The sequence below is a fragment of the Halichoerus grypus genome, chromosome X (genome assembly GCF_964656455.1).
Source record: "Halichoerus grypus chromosome X, mHalGry1.hap1.1, whole genome shotgun sequence".
NCBI lineage: Eukaryota > Metazoa > Chordata > Mammalia > Carnivora > Phocidae > Halichoerus > Halichoerus grypus.
In genome coordinates, this window is record NC_135727.1 from 129,262,382 (window position 1) to 129,280,044 (window position 17,663).

Genomic DNA, 17,663 nt, shown 5'->3' on the forward strand with positions numbered 1-17,663 from the left:
CCGCTATGGATGAGCTTCTCCATGAGTGAGTACCTCCATGAGTGAGCATCTCCATGAGTGAGCAACCCCACAGTGAGCTTCTCCATTGGTGAGCTTCTCCATGGGTGCGCTTCTCTATGAATGAGCTTCTCCATGGGTGAGCTTCTCTATGACTGAGCTTCTCCGTGGGTGAGCACTCCTATGAGTATAGCTTTTCCATGAGTGAGCCTCTTTATGAGTGAGCCTCTCCATGAGTGAACGTCTTTATAAGTAACTCCATGAGTGAGCATGTCCATGGGTGAACATCTCCATGGGTGAGCTTCTCCATGGGTGAGCACCTCCATGAATATAGCTTTCCATGAGTGAGCCTCTTTATGAGTAAGCCTCTTTATGAGTAAGTGCCTCTGTGAGTGAGCATCTCCACTAGGGAGCATCTCCATGGGTGTGAATCTCCATGGGTGAGCTTCTCGATGAGTGAGCCTCTTTATGAGTAAGCATCTCCATGGGTGAGCACTTCCACCAAGGAGCACCTCCATGAGTGAAATTCTCCATTATTGAGCATCTCCATGACAGAGTAACCCTATGGGTGACCATCTCCATGGGTGAGCAGCTCCGTGAGTATAGCTTTCCATGAGTGAGACTCTTTATGAGTAAGCATCTGCATGATGGAGCATCCCTATGAGTGAGCACTTCCACTAGGGAGCATCTCTATGGGTGGGCATCTCCATGGATCAGCTTCTCCATGGGTGAGCTTCTCCATGAGTGAGTTTCTCCATGGGTAAGCTTCTCCACAGGTGAGCACGTCCATAGGTGAACCTCTCCATGAGTGAGCATCTCCATGGATGAGCATCTCCATGAGTATAGCTTTTCCATGCTTCTTTGATGATGGGGACTGATGATGATGTTGTCTTCATTTAATCTTTCAAGATGACACTGGTTTGAAGGTGTATTTATGTCACACAAACTACCATGTGGTTTTAAGCAATATTTACCAAATCATTCAGGAACTGGGCGAAGCATTGGAAGTATAATGACAAGTAAGAGAAACTTCCTCACTTCAAAAAGCTACCACCACTCAGTCAAATGGGATCTTCTCTCTTGGTGTGTCTCTCTCTGTATTGCACATATGTGCATGCACACTCATTCACACACATTTCATAATAGTGCTGTTTCTCTGACTGAAAATATTTCAAACTCATGTCTTGCAAAAGCTTTCCCTCCAACATGGGAGAATAAATTGAATAGCTCACAAGGATGACTCCTTTCAAACAAGGCTATATTATAATGTTGTCAAAACTTATATAATTCCATAAATGATATCACAGAACAAAATGCAAGTGAGCCTGTCTGTACTAAATTAGAAAAGCTTAATATCCTTCTTCAATAGCAAAATAAACTTGATATGTCCCCTGACGTATAAAGCATTAACTGGCTTGTATATAAAATTATGTCTCAGGAAATGAAACTGGCTGAGAAGGTGTAAACAAAACAAAGTTAATTATAATATATCCAGGTTGTGAAGTGACCAGCAAGCTGTCACAATGAATTTCCTAGTAAAAAACAGAGGATTGTGGATATGAAAAAGGTAATAAAAGATTGTGGAGAGTTTAACGTGAAAGAACTCTGTATGCACAATAAAAGACAGTTACATAAACACATAGTTACAAGATAACCTTCACATTTTAATGAGGGAAATTGGCAGTTTCCTATAACTCTGCAAATGTTCGTATGTTAAAATAGAGCAGCCCTACTCCTAAATATTTAGCCAAGAGAAACGAAAATATGTCCACAAGATGTTTGCCCAAGAATGCTCCTATCGGGTTTATTCATAATGGCCCAATTGAGAAACGGTCCAGGGTTTCATCAGTTGGGGAATGAATGAAAAAAAAGGTGATATATTTGTACAATGAACTACTACTTAGTAATGAAAAGAAATGGGTCACTGATATACACAGTAATATTGATGGATCTTTCTAAAAACGATGCGGAAAGAAGCCAGATGCAAAAATACAAACTATATATTTCCATTTATATGAAATTTGAGAAAAAGCAACATAAATCTACAGTGGAAAAAATCAGAATGCTCTTGATTTTTTGGGTAGAGGCGTGAAGTGTTTGGATTCTTGGAGGAGCTTACTGTGAGTGAATTCTGCATCTTGACTGGCTTAAGGAATGCAGGTGTATGCCTTTGGCATGATGTGTAGACAGGCATTGGGGTGGCTCAGTTGGTTAAACGTCCGGCTCCTGATTTTGGCTCAGGTCGTGATCTCAGGGTCGTGAGATTGAACCTCATGTCCCACTCCCTGCTCAGCGAGGAGTCTGCTTGAGATTCTCTCTCTCCCTCTGCCCCTCCTCCTGCTTGCACTCTGTCTCTCTCTCTCAAAATAAAAAAATTTAACAAATTAAAAAAATACCTTTAAAAAAAAAGAGGCCTAGACAGGCATGCTCAGGATTGTGCATTTCCCTTAGGGATGCACATTCTACCTAAAATAAAACGACAACAACAACAATAAATACTCCTAATAACAAATGATAATATACACACTAAAGAGTTTAGCAATGGAATGTGTTTATTATATACTCGCTATGTCACTTATTTTTTTAAAAGATTTTATTTGTCAGAGAGAGAGCACAAGCAAGGGGGAGGGGGAGAGGGAGAAGCAGGCTTCCCACTGAGCAGGGAGCCCCATGTGGGACTCGATCCCAGGACCCTGGGATCATGACCTGAGCCAAAGGCAGACGCTTAACGACTGAACCACCCAGGATCCCCTACTTATTTTTAAATATATACATGAAAAGATAGGTTGAATGGAAAAAGGAATAAACAAATGGGTAGCTGTATGATAAACCAACTAAAGTAAAATGTGCATTTCTGCAGATGTTACGTGGGTTTGGTGGACTTCTCTTCCAAACTTCCCTACGTTTGAGAATTTTAATATTCCATAGTGGGAAAAAAATAATTTAATACCAATTGTATCTTAGAAAAAGCTAAAGCATGGCTCTTCGGTGCATGCAAAGCAGCAGTAGAGAGCGTCCATGAACCACCCACAAATACAGAAACCAGTTTACTGAATGAACTTTGAGATGGTAATTGCTGCTTTTAAGGAATCTCCAAAGAATGCCTGTTGATGAGTATGCTTTCTGTGGCTTTTTGCCACTCTACATTTATTCTACTGTAGGAATTATTTTTTGCTTCCTGATAACCGCAAACAGAAATTTTATCTGTATTTAATAAAGTCTTACGGGGCGGGGCACATTTGTGTCTCTTTGTTCGACCCAGATACATAGATACATGAATTTATCAACTACAGCCCTACTATGAACCAAGCCATAACTCATGTTCCCACCTGTTTTGTACCTACATGTAAAAATACTATTACCGTGCATGCCCATTACCAGTCATTTATCTCTCAGGTTTTCTTTAGAAGTTGTACTAGAGAGAGATGCCTGGGTGGCTATGTCAGTTAAGCATCCGACTTTTGATTTCCGCTCAGGTCATGATCTCAGGATTGTGGGATCGAGCCCCCCCCACCCCACTTTGTGTGGGGCTCCGTGCTCTGTATGGAGTCTGCTTGGGATTCTCTCCCTCTGCCCCTCCTCCCGCTGATGCTCTCTCTCTTAATAAATAAATAAAATCTTAAAAAAAAATTATACTAGAAATACCATATATTATTGAAACAATTTCCACAATTAAATTCATTCAAACTGTAGTTCGTAGAAGATAAACTAGCAATAAATGCACAGCATCCAATTAAAAAAATTTTGAATTACAGTTTTTGTTAATATAATAATTAGCAATATAGCCAATCTTTTTGCAAGAAGTGATCTTGCCTGTGTCTCAGAAAATTCATCAAGATAGATTGGTTGGGTCTATTTCGTTCAATATGGTGGAAATGTATTTATTTTTATTTTAGTTTTTTAAAGATTTTATTTATTTATTTGAGAGAGAGGGAGAGCCAGAGAGATCACAGAGGGAGAAGGAGAGGGAGAAGCAGACTCACCACTGAGCAGGGAGCCTGACTCCCAGGACCCTGGGATCATGACCTGAGCTGAGGCAGATGCTTAACCGACTGAGCCACCCAGGCGCCCCAATATGCTGGAAATTTAAAACTTATTCTTGTTTTCTGGAGGGCCTGTCTTTCATTTCTGGGGAAGGCATGCGTTTTCTGCACATCTCCTACTGGCAAATGTTTGGACATATTTTATCCTAATGCTGTAGATTACACTTTCACTACACTTTTTTTTTTTTTTAAAGATTTTATTTATTTGACAGAAACAGAGAGAGAGGGAACACAAGCAGGGGGAGTGGGAGAGGGAGAAGCAGGCTTCCCGCAGAGCAGGGAACCCGATGAGGGACCCGATCCCAGGACCCTGGGATCATGACCTGAGCCGACTTAACGACTCAGCCACCCAGGCGCCCCTCCCTACACAGTTTAATGCCTTTACAGATTACTTAATTTTAGCTCCTTGGGGGTTTTGGTGAAGAAGTCATGTTTGTAATGGGCCATATAGTTAACCTGAAATTCCCTTCTTCCTCTTTCTACTTTGCTGGTTTGATTTATGTACAATTCATTCCATATTTTCTCTTGCTAATTTGTAAATTCTTTCATTTTTTTACTATCAGTTGATGGTAATCCCTTCCTCTCTGCAAATCTATTTAACAAATAGGATTTATGAATACAATCCCAATTACTTATGACTTATAGTTGGAGTTTCACTAAAACTGTCTACCCGTATTCTCTTTTCTGTCAATAAAATTAGTTTTATAATCTTTAACTAACTTTATAAAGTTTTATAATAAAACTTTTGCCCCCACCAGTTCTTAAATTTTCCCTCAGTCAGTTTTGGGCAATCAAGTCTGTCCAATGATTATAATTTCCTTACAGTACAGTTCTTGCTTTCAAGAATTCTTTTTTAGGGGCACCTGGGTTGCTCCGTGGGTTAAGCGTCCGACTCTTGATTTTGGCTCAGGTCATGATCTCAGGGTTGTGGGATCGAGCCCCACGTTGGGCTCCGCGCTCAGTGTGGAGTCTGCTTGGGATTCTCTCTCACTCTCCCTCTGCCCCTCCCGCCCACTCACATGCTCTCTCTCTGTCTAAAAAATAAATAAATAAATAAAATATTTAAAAACAAAAAAATTCTCTTGAAGCGGCTGCCTAGCTCATTCATTAGATTGCTTAGATTTATGTGCTTATATTTATCATTCTTCTTTATTACATTCTCTCTGTATTGAGACACATTCACGTTTGATTGTCCAGGTCATTAAAGTGAGTGTTAAGAATGAATCCCTTTCAGTGAATTCAGTGATATTTTTTAGTTAGGATATTTTTAATTGTTGAGGAAAGATCTTCACGGCTGAACCTCCTTACATCCTGTTGTTAACTGTACATATTTTCCCTGGGTTCTATCATAATCCTTGCATGCAGTCCTCGAGAATATTTTATTTCTGGTACGATGTCCATTTTCCTATGTACCAACCTCTACTCACACTTTTTATTTAGAGCATAGTAATTTGAAAAGGACATTCACTAAACACAACTCCTAAACATTTTAAGTTATATCTTTAAAGCTCCCATCTGCACGTTTTATTTATTCTGTTCTCGGTAGGAAGCACTGACTCTTGAGTTGGTTTTCCTTCTTCAGGCTAGAGCGGCCTTCTACCTAACTTTATCTTTTCCTGCGCCCTTAAGCCCATTACCAGTCATTTATCTCCATTTGGACTCCATTCAACACATTCTTTGTCCAAACTCTTGGTATCTGAGGCTGGGGTAGGTTTTCCCTCAGAATCTATGAGCAACCTCAAGAGTGAATTGCAAGAAAGATAGGGAGGGGTCTTCATTATATCTTTATTTTCTGTAAATTCGTATTTTATATTTAAAATCCATTTAGCATTGATGTACCATGGGTTGGGCTGTGAACAAAATGGGCAGGAAACATTCCCAACCATCAATCTCAGTGCAAGTCACCTATTCTTTTGGGAACCAACTGAGTGTGTAAACTCAAACAGCGCCCCTAAGGGTAGATTCAACTATTTGATATCCATAATTTTACTTCCTAAATTCATGCAGAGGACTTTATAATATCTTGAAACATGCACAATGGAAGAGGTACATGTTCTTCCCTAAAAAAAATACGTAAAGAAACCAAGTTTTTGTAATGAGGTATGTCACTACCCCTGTGTGTGACATGGAAGCCGTAGCTTCTTGCCAGGGATATTAATCTGAATTCAGATGCCACTTTTCATTGATGCAATCAGCAGCCTTGTTGTGATTATTCTTGCTATTGAAGGACTGTCATATATGACCCTGTAGGTGATGCTGAACTTGAACTAGTAAGAGTTCCCTTGTGTGCAAAATGCAGATGAATAGTAGTTTGAATCCTGCAAACACAGAATGCCAAATTCATTACTGACCATGCACCCGCCAGAGGATCTGCACGATCACTGGTTGAGAAATTAAATGAATACATAAATGAATAAAAGTTTAAACAAACAAACAAAAACTTTCAACAGCACAGAGGCTGCAGGGAATCAATCAGAGGTAATGCATAATTCCAGAATCAGAGATCCAATCATGGACACAAACACTTGAAATATTTCTATCTGTGCATATGTATGTATATGTACAGATATACCAGTAAAGACCATATACAGAACACGAAAGAAGTCCTTTTGCAATAGATGGCAAGAATACCACGCAATATTCGGTGTGGTAGTGAGAATTGCAGTTAATAGGGACACAGTCTGAGACGTGAAGTCATCATATCTCCACAGAAGGTTCTCATCCAGAGAGATGAATACACACACACGGAAACACACACACACCACGCAACAACAACAGTAGCAGAAACGAATAACCACAAACAAGAGTACATGGAGAATTGGAAATACTAAAGGAACTGATGCTATTCAAAAGTTAGGACTAAAATTTGGTTCAAAGGCGTCATCATTGAGACAGGACCCTCTACCATGGAATGCTTTAAACCTGTACTGAGAACCAGCCTTAAAAACCTTATAGGCCTGTGGAATAGGATACGTTCTGGGATCTTTCAGACTTTTAGTCTTTCCCGACATCATACTGGAGATTGTTAGCATTTGCTCCAACAATGGTTGTGGAAATCAATTTAGAATAATTGTATAAAATGTTCATTCGAGAGCCTGACATACACCATACATTCAGTAAATGGAGACTCCACAAGGAATGGAGACATTCAATTTATATTCAGGAACATTACAAATTAACTGGAATATCAGAATTACTTTATACTCTAGGAGAGAGCAGAAGAGAATTTGAGTAATAAATGGATACAACCTTGAAACCTTAATATGGCTTTCATTGTCCTGCATGTCTCTTGCAGGAATTAATCACAGAATGAGACCATGTATCCTGAAAAAGGGAACATATCCAACTTGGTGCTACTGAAGACCCACAGACCTCATCCTCGACTGAAGACCCTCTTGAGCCAGGTACACACTTCTAGAAACTCTTTGTGGTTGGAACCTCAGAAATTTTCTGGGAACGCTCCTTAGAAATCATGTTCTGAAAGTCTATTTAGCAATGTATTCGTATAAGAATTGCAAGGGGAAATTTGAAGATGTTTTCAGGCAGCCTTAAGACTTATCGTTCATCAAAAATTTGAGGATATGAAAGGAAACTGTTCCATCGTATTTTCTACCTAATTTTTTTATGTTGACGTTTCGAGGTCTATAGATGGATTCCATTCACGGTAAGTAGTATTTAAAGAAAAGAAAAGAAATAAAACAGGATTTGTTTCATTCAAGTTATTGTTTATCTATGCCGACATTTTTTTTTTAAGTCTAGACATTTCAAGAACTGCTCAGTGTCTATTTTGTTTACTTTCAAAATGTCAACCATCACTGACTAATTTGGTTCTTTCCTTAGAGAGGGCATTTTTGACAGGATTGTCCTCAATAATGGAAGGATACTTTACGAGCTCTAACGAAGTTACTTGACTTCTGGGTTTTGCTTTAATTTAAATGGTGTGACTGAAAATCTAGCTGTGCCACTCATGGGTGATTTTAATAATCAAAGTAATTTAACTTATCTGGACCAAGCTCCCTTTTTGTTAAATGTCTACAACCTGCTGTCAGGTTCTACTTTACAAAAATCTGTAGTTTAAAAAATGGTGAGAGATTAACATCTCATCCAATGATTGCCTACAATTATGAAATTTAGTCACTACTGAGATGCCTCCTCAAGAACCTAGCATTCACTTTGGGGTCACTGGATCCTGTGACCCATTCAGATACAGGTCTTCACCTAACACCAAACAGTAGCAAATGAATTTTATTTTGTTTTGTTCTATTTTTCACTGTGCTTGCTGACTTGGTTCCTCCTGATTCTGTATCCAGTACTTATTTATACATGGAATGTTGTCATTGGATACATACAGAGTAGGGTTTTTGCATATCACAGGTGTTTGATGATTAATAAATATGTCTTTGCATTTTGCAAATTCTTACAATGCATATCCTGCTGATTAAAGAACACACCATGCTATAAATTTCTGCTAAAAGCTGCCCGATTATATAACTCACACCTCCAGTAAAAACCCTCACACAACACACATTTATGCCTAGGTGTGTTTTGGTTATTACGTATATCTCTATTACGTATATCTCTAAATTTGTCACAGAATAGATGTCTTAAGGATGGCGGGCATTTAAAAGATTATAAAACAAGTGAGACAGTAAATCTGTATATAAATTAATGTTCTCTATGGGACTATTATTTTAATGAAGAATGAATTATCTCAGTCACCAATAATCTAAAAGTGGAAATTAATATCTGCTAATAGGCAATTTAATATCAAATGATTGTTCTTTGATAAAACAATGCACCTGTTTTAACTACTGTATAAGTTCACGTCCTTGTCTAATATACTGAGCTAGGCTGTTATCGCAGAAAGTGATTTCACCGAGCACTTTATCCTCTGGTGTTCTAACCATTGCTATGGCAATCTTAACCAAAATCGACTAGTACAAGTGCCTTAAATGTGTCTGGATATCATGTTTCGTAGGAATGTCCTTGAGAATGGTCCCATTAGGATGATGGATATCCTTTGTATTTTATGTGTATGATGATGACACCCCTGTGAGATTTTCAAGAAATCTGCATCTAGTGCAAATGAGAAAAGGAGGCACGCTCTACTTCCAATTTTTTGTGTGTTTTCTTTCAAGTTTTTTTTTCTCTAAAGCTTAATATTTTATCGTGGTTTTAAGGAAAACGTTAAATGGACCATCCTAACCTCGTCCATGTGTATCCCTCAGCAGCGTTAAGTATAATGACAGTGCTGGGCAACAGATCTCTGAAACGTTTTCGTCTTGCAAACCTGAAACTCTAGAGCCAGGAGAGTAGACATTGATTCCCGCCCCCGACCCCATCCCAGCCCTGGTAGACACCTTTCTGCTTTCTGTTTCTATGATTTTGACCAGATACTTCATATGAGTGCAATTCCACAGTATGTGTCCTTTGGTGACTGGCTTATTCTGCTTAGTGTCATATCCTCAAAGTTCACTCATGGTTTAGCATGTGACAGGCGTGCCTTTTTTAAGGCTGCCAAATTTCTTGGATGTGACACCAAAACCAAAGGCGACAACAAATGAAACTGGACAAGTGAGACCACACCAAGCTTTGGAAACTTTTGCACATCAAAAGAAACAGTCAACAGAGTGAAGAGGCAACTTAATTGCAAATCATGTATCTAAAAGCTGATATTGTCAAGAATGTATAAAGAATTCCCACAACTGAAAAGCCACAAAAGAGCCCAGTTTGAAAAAAATAGGCAGAAGGCTTGAACAGAGCCGTGTTTACTCAAGAAGCTGTGCAATCATTCATAAGCATAAGAAATGATGCTTAAAATTGCTAATCCTCAGAGAAATGTGAATCAGAACCACAGTGAGACAGCACCTCACACCAAACAGGATGGCGACTTTAGACAAAAAGAAAGTAACAAATGTTACTGAGCATGCAAAATTGGAAACTCTCACACACTGTTGATGAGGACTGTAAAAATAGTGAGCTCATTATGGAAAAAGGAGATATGGATCTTCCACAGATGATGAAAAATTGAATTATCATATGACCAGTAATCCCACTTTTGGGTATATATCCCCCAGAATTCAAGCAGGATCGTGCAGATATATGTGCATAGCCATGTTTAATGCACTGATATTTACAGCATCCCAAGAAGTGGAAGCAGCTCAAAAGTCCATCAGTAGATGAATGGACAAAAACGTACCACAGACTATTACACAGTCCTTATGACGTAGGAAAGACATTAGGGTTCGAAGCCAACAGCCAAGAAAGAATTCTTGAGACGTCTTTGGTGCAAAAAGGTGGTTTTATTGAAGCATGGGGACAGGACCCGTGGGCAGAAAGAGCTGCACCAGGGTCATGAGGAGTCGTCCATTATATACTTTAATGTTGGGAGGGGGTTAGGGAGAGTGTAAGTCTCTAAGGAATTTTGGAAGCAAGGTTTCCAGGACCTTGAGGGGCCTAGCTATTGTTGGGAGAAGGTCATTTATTACCATCTAATAAAACCTGAGTCATGAGACCCTCCAGATGTGTATCAGTGCGTCGTATGCTCGGGGGATGATTGCCAACACGTATCTTGGGGTGTTTAGAGATAAAGCAAGTTTCCAGAGGAATTTTTATATGTTAAAGTAGACTTACAGGATCCTGGGGGCCGGGCTAGGATTGCCTCCTGCCCTTAGCCAAGTGTCAACATCGAGGTAGTTGAGTCCCTAGAGGAAGGTCACTCTGCTGTTTTAAGGACTTGTCAGTGGGCTTTAGGTAGTAAGGAAACTTAATAATTTTTCTTCTGCCTTTGTGTCTCACATCAATAAAGCTTAATTTCCTCACAGATTTCTTTCCAAAGTTCAAGTACAGCTGTTTAAGTAAAAGGAATATTTTAAAAGCCACGTGCAATGAATAATGATTATCCCTCTAAGATGGACATAAGTTTTGTAAGCAGGAGGCACAAAATAAAATGAAAAACTGACTCAGGCTAGCCTAAGCCATATGGAGTAAATTCCAATTAAACCTGAAATCTGAAAACAAAAGGAAGTAATTAGGTGAAAAAGGAAATTTACCATATACAATAAAATTTTAACAGAGACTTTCCTATTAACTTCCTATGTGAACAATTTTATTCATTCAGAGACTAGTTCGTCAAAGACTTGTATATGAAAAGTTTTACCTGATAGATACACATGCAAAGCGAAAATTAAGTTCCTTGGGAAAATAGAGTTTACATCAATTTCATAATCATGCGTAGTTATATTTCTGATGTGTTAGTCGATTTTTAAAAACTAGGTCACACTGCTAATGTGTACCATGTACATGCTTATGGGTGCGTGCCCACACGTGTGGGAATCTAACAAGATGGTGTATGTGAAAATATTTTGAACCCTATAAATGCATAAACCACCATGCACACTCCTGGATGATGAGCAGGAAGCTCACGTGTGTCGAGTATCGGTCTCCTGAGAGACATGACTAAGACCCAGGTCTTTCAAGGTGTGATTTCACTCTTTGTCTGCAATCATGAAAAAGTCATCTTAGCTTATCATCTTGGCTTTGTATTCATGTCCTGCTAGTCCACCTGGTGGATACGACATTCTCTGTCCCATCACAGACGTTAATTATGACAGTCATCGTCCAGAAATATGACGTCTGGGATATTCATAAGGAAGGAACTCCCCAGGTGACCTGCAGCGTTAATTCTTCTTGGGAATACAAAATCCCCCCAATTTTTATTGCTTCCCATAAATTCTTGTCTTTGCTTCACAACCATTACTTAAAACATCAAAATAGTGAGTATCAAATTTAATAATTTAATAAAGTGAAATATGAGCACAGAAGAAGAATTTGCTTTCCATAATGCAAATAAGCTCTATAATGCTCTGAATATCCACTGTTAATTTTTTTCAACCATCTAATCAATAAGAACCTTTGAACCTCTAATTTTCAATTAGAAGTAACACAAATTTACTGCAATAACATCACTCATTACAAAATACAGCATCTAATCATATAACGGTTACAAGCAATATCAAATTTAATATAAGTTGGCATTCAGAGGCGAAAGGGTTGAAAATAGCATTTTATTAACATTGTACTGTGTAAGTCTAAAATATTTCAACATTCTGGCAGGCTACCTAATTTATATTTAATCCCATTTAAAATATTCTTCTGAATAAATTAGACTCTAAGGCAGCTATTCAAATTAGGTCTTAAAATGATAAACAGAATTGGACAATTTAGGCAGAGAGCAGCTGTACTGTATTTGGCCACATGTCATTATTATACTCACGTATGCAATCAATATGGACTCAATTACTAGAAATAATGGAAATGGTAATACTTCACTCCAGTAGTTTAATTTGCTTGCATGATTTATTATGCTTTATTAACCAAAAGGAGATTATACACTTGTATGTGAAGGTGTTATTATTTTAGGGTAGGGAAAGCTCAGGTGTAGACATGTGAAAAGAGTATTTATGGGTGCAGAAATAGTGCTCGTTCTAAGAATAAACTGGGAAAGAACTAAGCAATTTTGGGGACACAGAATCATTTGGACAATGCTCATTAAGAAGTTTATGCCATGGTGAGAATTGGAACAGCTTAATACTTACATGAAGAGCACAGGGTCCTTCAGCATCCATGGCCACGGGCAAGGCAGGTCATCTTTTGGACTTCTGTGTACTTAGCTCTTGTTGGGGTCAGAGTGCATGCCAATGATCTCTATTTGCTATAAAAGCATATGCTGCTTTAGTCGCTTTCAGGTAAAGCGATTCATGCCTTTAAGACTACATTAACAGAAACGCTGAACGTGATAACACAACACCAACAAAAACTCCTATCCTGCTAATATTCTACTTCTACCCATTGCTAACTTTTTGTTTTGGGTGTGTCCATTTGATAGAAGACAAGCATGACATAATCCTATTTTTAGATCGTTCTTGATGGATTACACAATATCAAAAGGACTGCATAATAATTAATGCATAAGAACTAGAGTGACTGTCTACATTCCAGGCACAAAGAGAGATGACACTTGAACCATGAGGGAGTTGGGGACCAACACTCTACGTGGTCAGAAATCCACAGACAACTTTTGACTCCCCCAAAACTTAACTACTAACAGCCCACTGTTGACTGGAGAGCCTTCCCAATAACATAAATAGTTGGTTCACACATATTTTGTATGTTCTGTGTATAAGGCGCTGTATCCTTACAATAAACTGAGTCACAGAAAAGAAAATATATTAACCAAATCATAAGAAAGAGAAAAAAAAAACAACACAGGACTATACTGTATGTATCCCAAAAAATCCGTATATAAATGAACCCACATGCAAACCTGTGTTGTTGGAGAGTCAGCTGTATTTCATGGAACAGTAGCCCTAAATCGTAAGTGGAAGGACATTAGGATGGCGGGGCAAAGCGCCTCACAATTGCCCACTGATGTTAGCCAAGGGGAATGCAAACATTAAGAATGGGAATTTTAGGAGCACCTGGGTGGCTCAGTCGGTTAAGCATCCATTAAGCATCTGACTCTTGATTTTGGCTCACGTGGTGATCTTGGGGTCCTGGGATGGAGCCCCATGTTGGACTCCCTGCTCAGCGAAGAGTCTGCTCCATTCCTCCCTCTCCCTCTGCTCCTCCCCTGCTCATGTGCACTCTCTCTCTCTCAAATAAATCAATAAATCTAAAAAATAAAAAGGAATGGGAATTTTAGGACAGAAACGGAGGCAGTGTGAGCAGGAAGATGATACTTAAGAGCAGTAACCCACAGCGTGCATGACTGGAGAAGGTGAACACTCTGTACTCTGTCACCACTGATAGGAGGAAGTCATTAGTCTAAATCCAATTAAATCTGTCTCAAAGAAACATGTGGTGAGCGTATATCTGTAATGCTCATTTAATACAAGTTTAGTACCAATGCCCCAAATCATGGAGTCCTTCCCATCTTCGTTTCTCTTATCCACCCCTGCCCCCCACTTAATCTACCAGTGATTAGGTTCCACCTGATTCTTAGTCTCCAACTCAACCACTGTCTCAAGGTTGCACATACGCAGAAGCATCCAGATGGGTCTCCCTCTTTCTGTGTCTGTTATGGGCAAGTTGTGTCCCCCTAAAACTCATATGTCGAAACCCTAAGCCCCAGTGTGAATGTAGGTGGAGACTGAGAAATAGTTAAAGTTGAGTGAGGTCATAAGGACAGAGTTTGCATCCTTACAGTAAGAGAGACACCAGAGTGCTCTCTCTCTTGTCTGTCTGTCTCTGTCTGTTTCTGTCTGCAAGCACCGAGGCAGAGCCATGTAGGACACTGAGTGGGTGACCATCCACAAGCCAGGAAGCGAGTTTCCTCACCAGGAACCAGCCCTGCCCGCACCTGGATCTTGGCCTTCCAGCCTTCGGCACTGTGAGAGAACCAGTGTGTGATGTTGAGACCACCCCGTCCGGAGTCCCCGTCTGGCTATGACAGCCCCGAGCAGACTAATGGGGTCACTGTTTTATGACAGGCATACCATCGAAGCCCTCAACACAGCCTCCAGGGTTTTATAGGATCTCTCCAACTCGGCCTCTTCCGCGTCTTCTGTGTTCAGCTCTCGCGGGAATTCTTCCATTTTTGCCCCCAAGCCTCATGACACTGTTGCTCACTTGTTTGCAGACACACGTATTAGAATTCTCCTAGCACTTGAGCAAGATAGAACCCTCCTTTCTGTGCCTAGGTCTCTGCTCTTCTAACTTTCTCATATCGCTCATGTCCATTTTATTCCATGCACCAGTTACGTGGACACTTGTCCATGTCCTCTCCTTGTTTTGCTTCGGGACCTCAAAGAAGGAGAGCCCAGCACACAGATGAGAGTAATGACATCTTCTCGGTGTCAGCCCTCCATGGTGACGGTCAGGGAAAAGGATACCAGGTAAGCAAAGACATGAAGCATGCCGTGCAAAGCCGCATGCTACCATTTTGCATATTGCTTCACACATGGCCTCAAAGCAACATATGGAAAGAGACTATGCAGTTGTGTGTTGGCCCTGCCACACAAAAGAAGAACCGTTTTGATGCTGAAACAAATCACCACATGGATAGCACACATCTTGAGGCACATGAAGCAGAAGAGAACATTTCTAAATCATCCAGGTGCAGATATTTATCATCCATCTTGGTGATGAGCCTGCCTACTCTCCAGTGTTCCTCATCGAGGAGAAATGGCTTGTTGGTGTTCCTGACAAGTCTCTCCAGTTCCCACCCAAATATTGATAAAGATGGAGTGAAATCTGTCTCCCTCAATCCAACACAACATGCACAACATCAGCACAACATATAAAACCAGGACTGACGGTCCAGTAGCCGTAGCTGTAGACTGTGTAATAACCACTAAACACACAATTAGACGCCCTACAAAGTGCTGCTCAGCCTCCCCCTATAGACCGTAGGTTCCAGGAGAGCAGACGTACCTCTGCATGTCTGAATTCATAAACTGAGTCCTGTGTTCTCCTTTATTCAACACATACTGATGGGCCACTGTTGACGTTCCTGTGGTTGCTGTAACAAATTCCCCCAAACACGGTTGTGTAAAAGAACAGAAATGTATTATCTTACACGTCTGGAGGTCGGAAGTCCAAAGTGGATCTCACTAGACTAAGATGAAGGCATCGCAAGAGCTGTGCTATTCCTGAAGGCTCAAGAAAAAAAGCTCTCTCTCCTTGCTTCCTGCAGCTGGTCTGTTCCTTCTCCAGGGTGCCCATATTCCTTTGCTTGCGGTCCCCTTCTAGCCACCAGGTGTATTATTCCAATTTCTGCCTCCCTCCTTCCCAGATCAATCCCTTGTGGCTCCTATTGGTTCCACTTGTATAATACAGGCTGCTCTCCCCATCTCTAGAGCCTTCATTGACTCATACCTGCAAAGTCCGTTTTGACATGTGACATGTTAACATGGCTCCAGGGATTAGGATGTGGACCTCTTCGGAGGGGGAGAGGCATCTCCTGCTGTGCGAAAACCATACTGTGAAGGAAGAAAGGAGGTCCCATCCTCCTGCCCATGTGTGTCCCATCCCCTGCTTCCCATTGCCCACAGCTCACCTCTGCACTTCAGGTCTGGCCCCTTGGTTGTTTCTGGGGAAACCAGGAGCATGCATCACGGCGTGGATCTCTTCCAAGCTGAGGCCTGGACAGGCAACCGTCTGTGTGTAGGACTTCATGAGACAGGGGCCAGTACCACCGAAGCCCTAGGTTTCAGCTTAGGTTCTGGGTGGCTCCTCAGCATCCAGACAGGAAATGTGAATTTGGTTAGGTGTTCCATTCGGAAAGAAGGAATCAGCCAAAACAATCAAAAGAGCTGCAGGGACATTCTGTGTCCAACACACTTAATACCACCCCCCCAAGAATGTAAGGTTCATGGGGACAGACGGCGTGTCATGGTTTACAACGGCAGCTCATGAGCTTATATTCCTGGTCATTAGGAGGCAATCAATAGTTACGAAACAAATACCGTAGTGGTTAAAAGCTCTAGAACAACTTGATGTAGCGCATTCATCTGTACCTGCTTCTTACAAAGAATTTCCTCAATACAGAATAACAAAAAGGTGGCAGGTTGCAACAGGGAGACCCTGCAATAATACTTCTTAAAATGTCTAAGTTTTTTTAATTGCCTTTTTAAAGGGAAACCACACTTATTTATTTTTTTTAAAAAATATGATTGCAAGAGCTAAAGTAGCTGAAGTGACTGGTGCCTCTAGAGTGAAGTCGTGCCTACAAATCACAGACGGGGGACGCATCAGTCACCAAGAATCAGAAACCTTTGAGGTCAGCAGGAAGATATGCTCAAGGAAAGTCTGGAAGCTTCAGTGCCAGGCGGTGTATCTTCGTTATGACGTTCATGCTCCAGGGAAACCGCCATGTTCATTGAAACTGCCTCTTGGTCGCGGGAACGGTGTGATTTGGGAAACATAGATTATAACAATATGCTCTCGGGAATGTACCCATCGTGTTAAGATGTTTCTTCTCATTCTTACCTTGTTACCTTCTCATCTTTATAGTAACAAAATTTCACGGCAGTGAAATGAAATGCCCAAAAGAAGCGTCCGACAGAGTTCATGACGGAAAATACAATCCATTGCTAATATTTCTGCGCTGATAAAGTAAAATGATGTATGGGTAATGGGGTCAACATAGCATAAGGGGAGGAGTGTTTAAAACGTGTTTTCATTTTATGTGCAGTCCTTTCTTTGTTCAAAAGGTACTGTTTCCCATCATACATGTACACAATTCTAAGGAAATCAAAATAGCCACACCCGGTGATGTCCTGTTTTGATTCTTGTGTTTCAGTGGGTACTGATTTTGGTGATTACTCCCCTCTGTGTACTTTTGGTTTTGATGTAAACATTTTCAAATATCCAAGTCCCTAGTCAAAGCGTTTCATTTTCTGGGTCTCAAAGTCAGATGCAGAGGTAAGAGTGAACAGGTTTAAAATATTAACAGTTTGGATGAAGCCCATTTATAAAATGATACCTGGAAATCAGGGTGTTGAATGCATTCTGACAATACCAAGTCTGGAATGAATATATGAGATGTCGCTTCATTTGGAATTATTATTATTTTTTTAGATTTTATTTATTTGAGAACAAGAGAGCACACATGGTGGGGAG

General features: G+C 40.3%; 1 long non-coding RNA gene across 1 annotated transcript in view; it reads left to right on the plus strand.

The window, feature by feature from the left end:
- LOC144380578 (uncharacterized) overlaps window positions 1–17,663 on the plus strand; it is a 533,150-nt gene that overhangs the window by 188,070 nt on the left and 327,417 nt on the right. The window contains exon 3 of the long non-coding RNA XR_013444781.1: window positions 7,336–7,444. This is a non-coding gene — a long non-coding RNA (uncharacterized LOC144380578). The remainder of the gene's footprint in view (window positions 1–7,335; window positions 7,445–17,663) is intronic.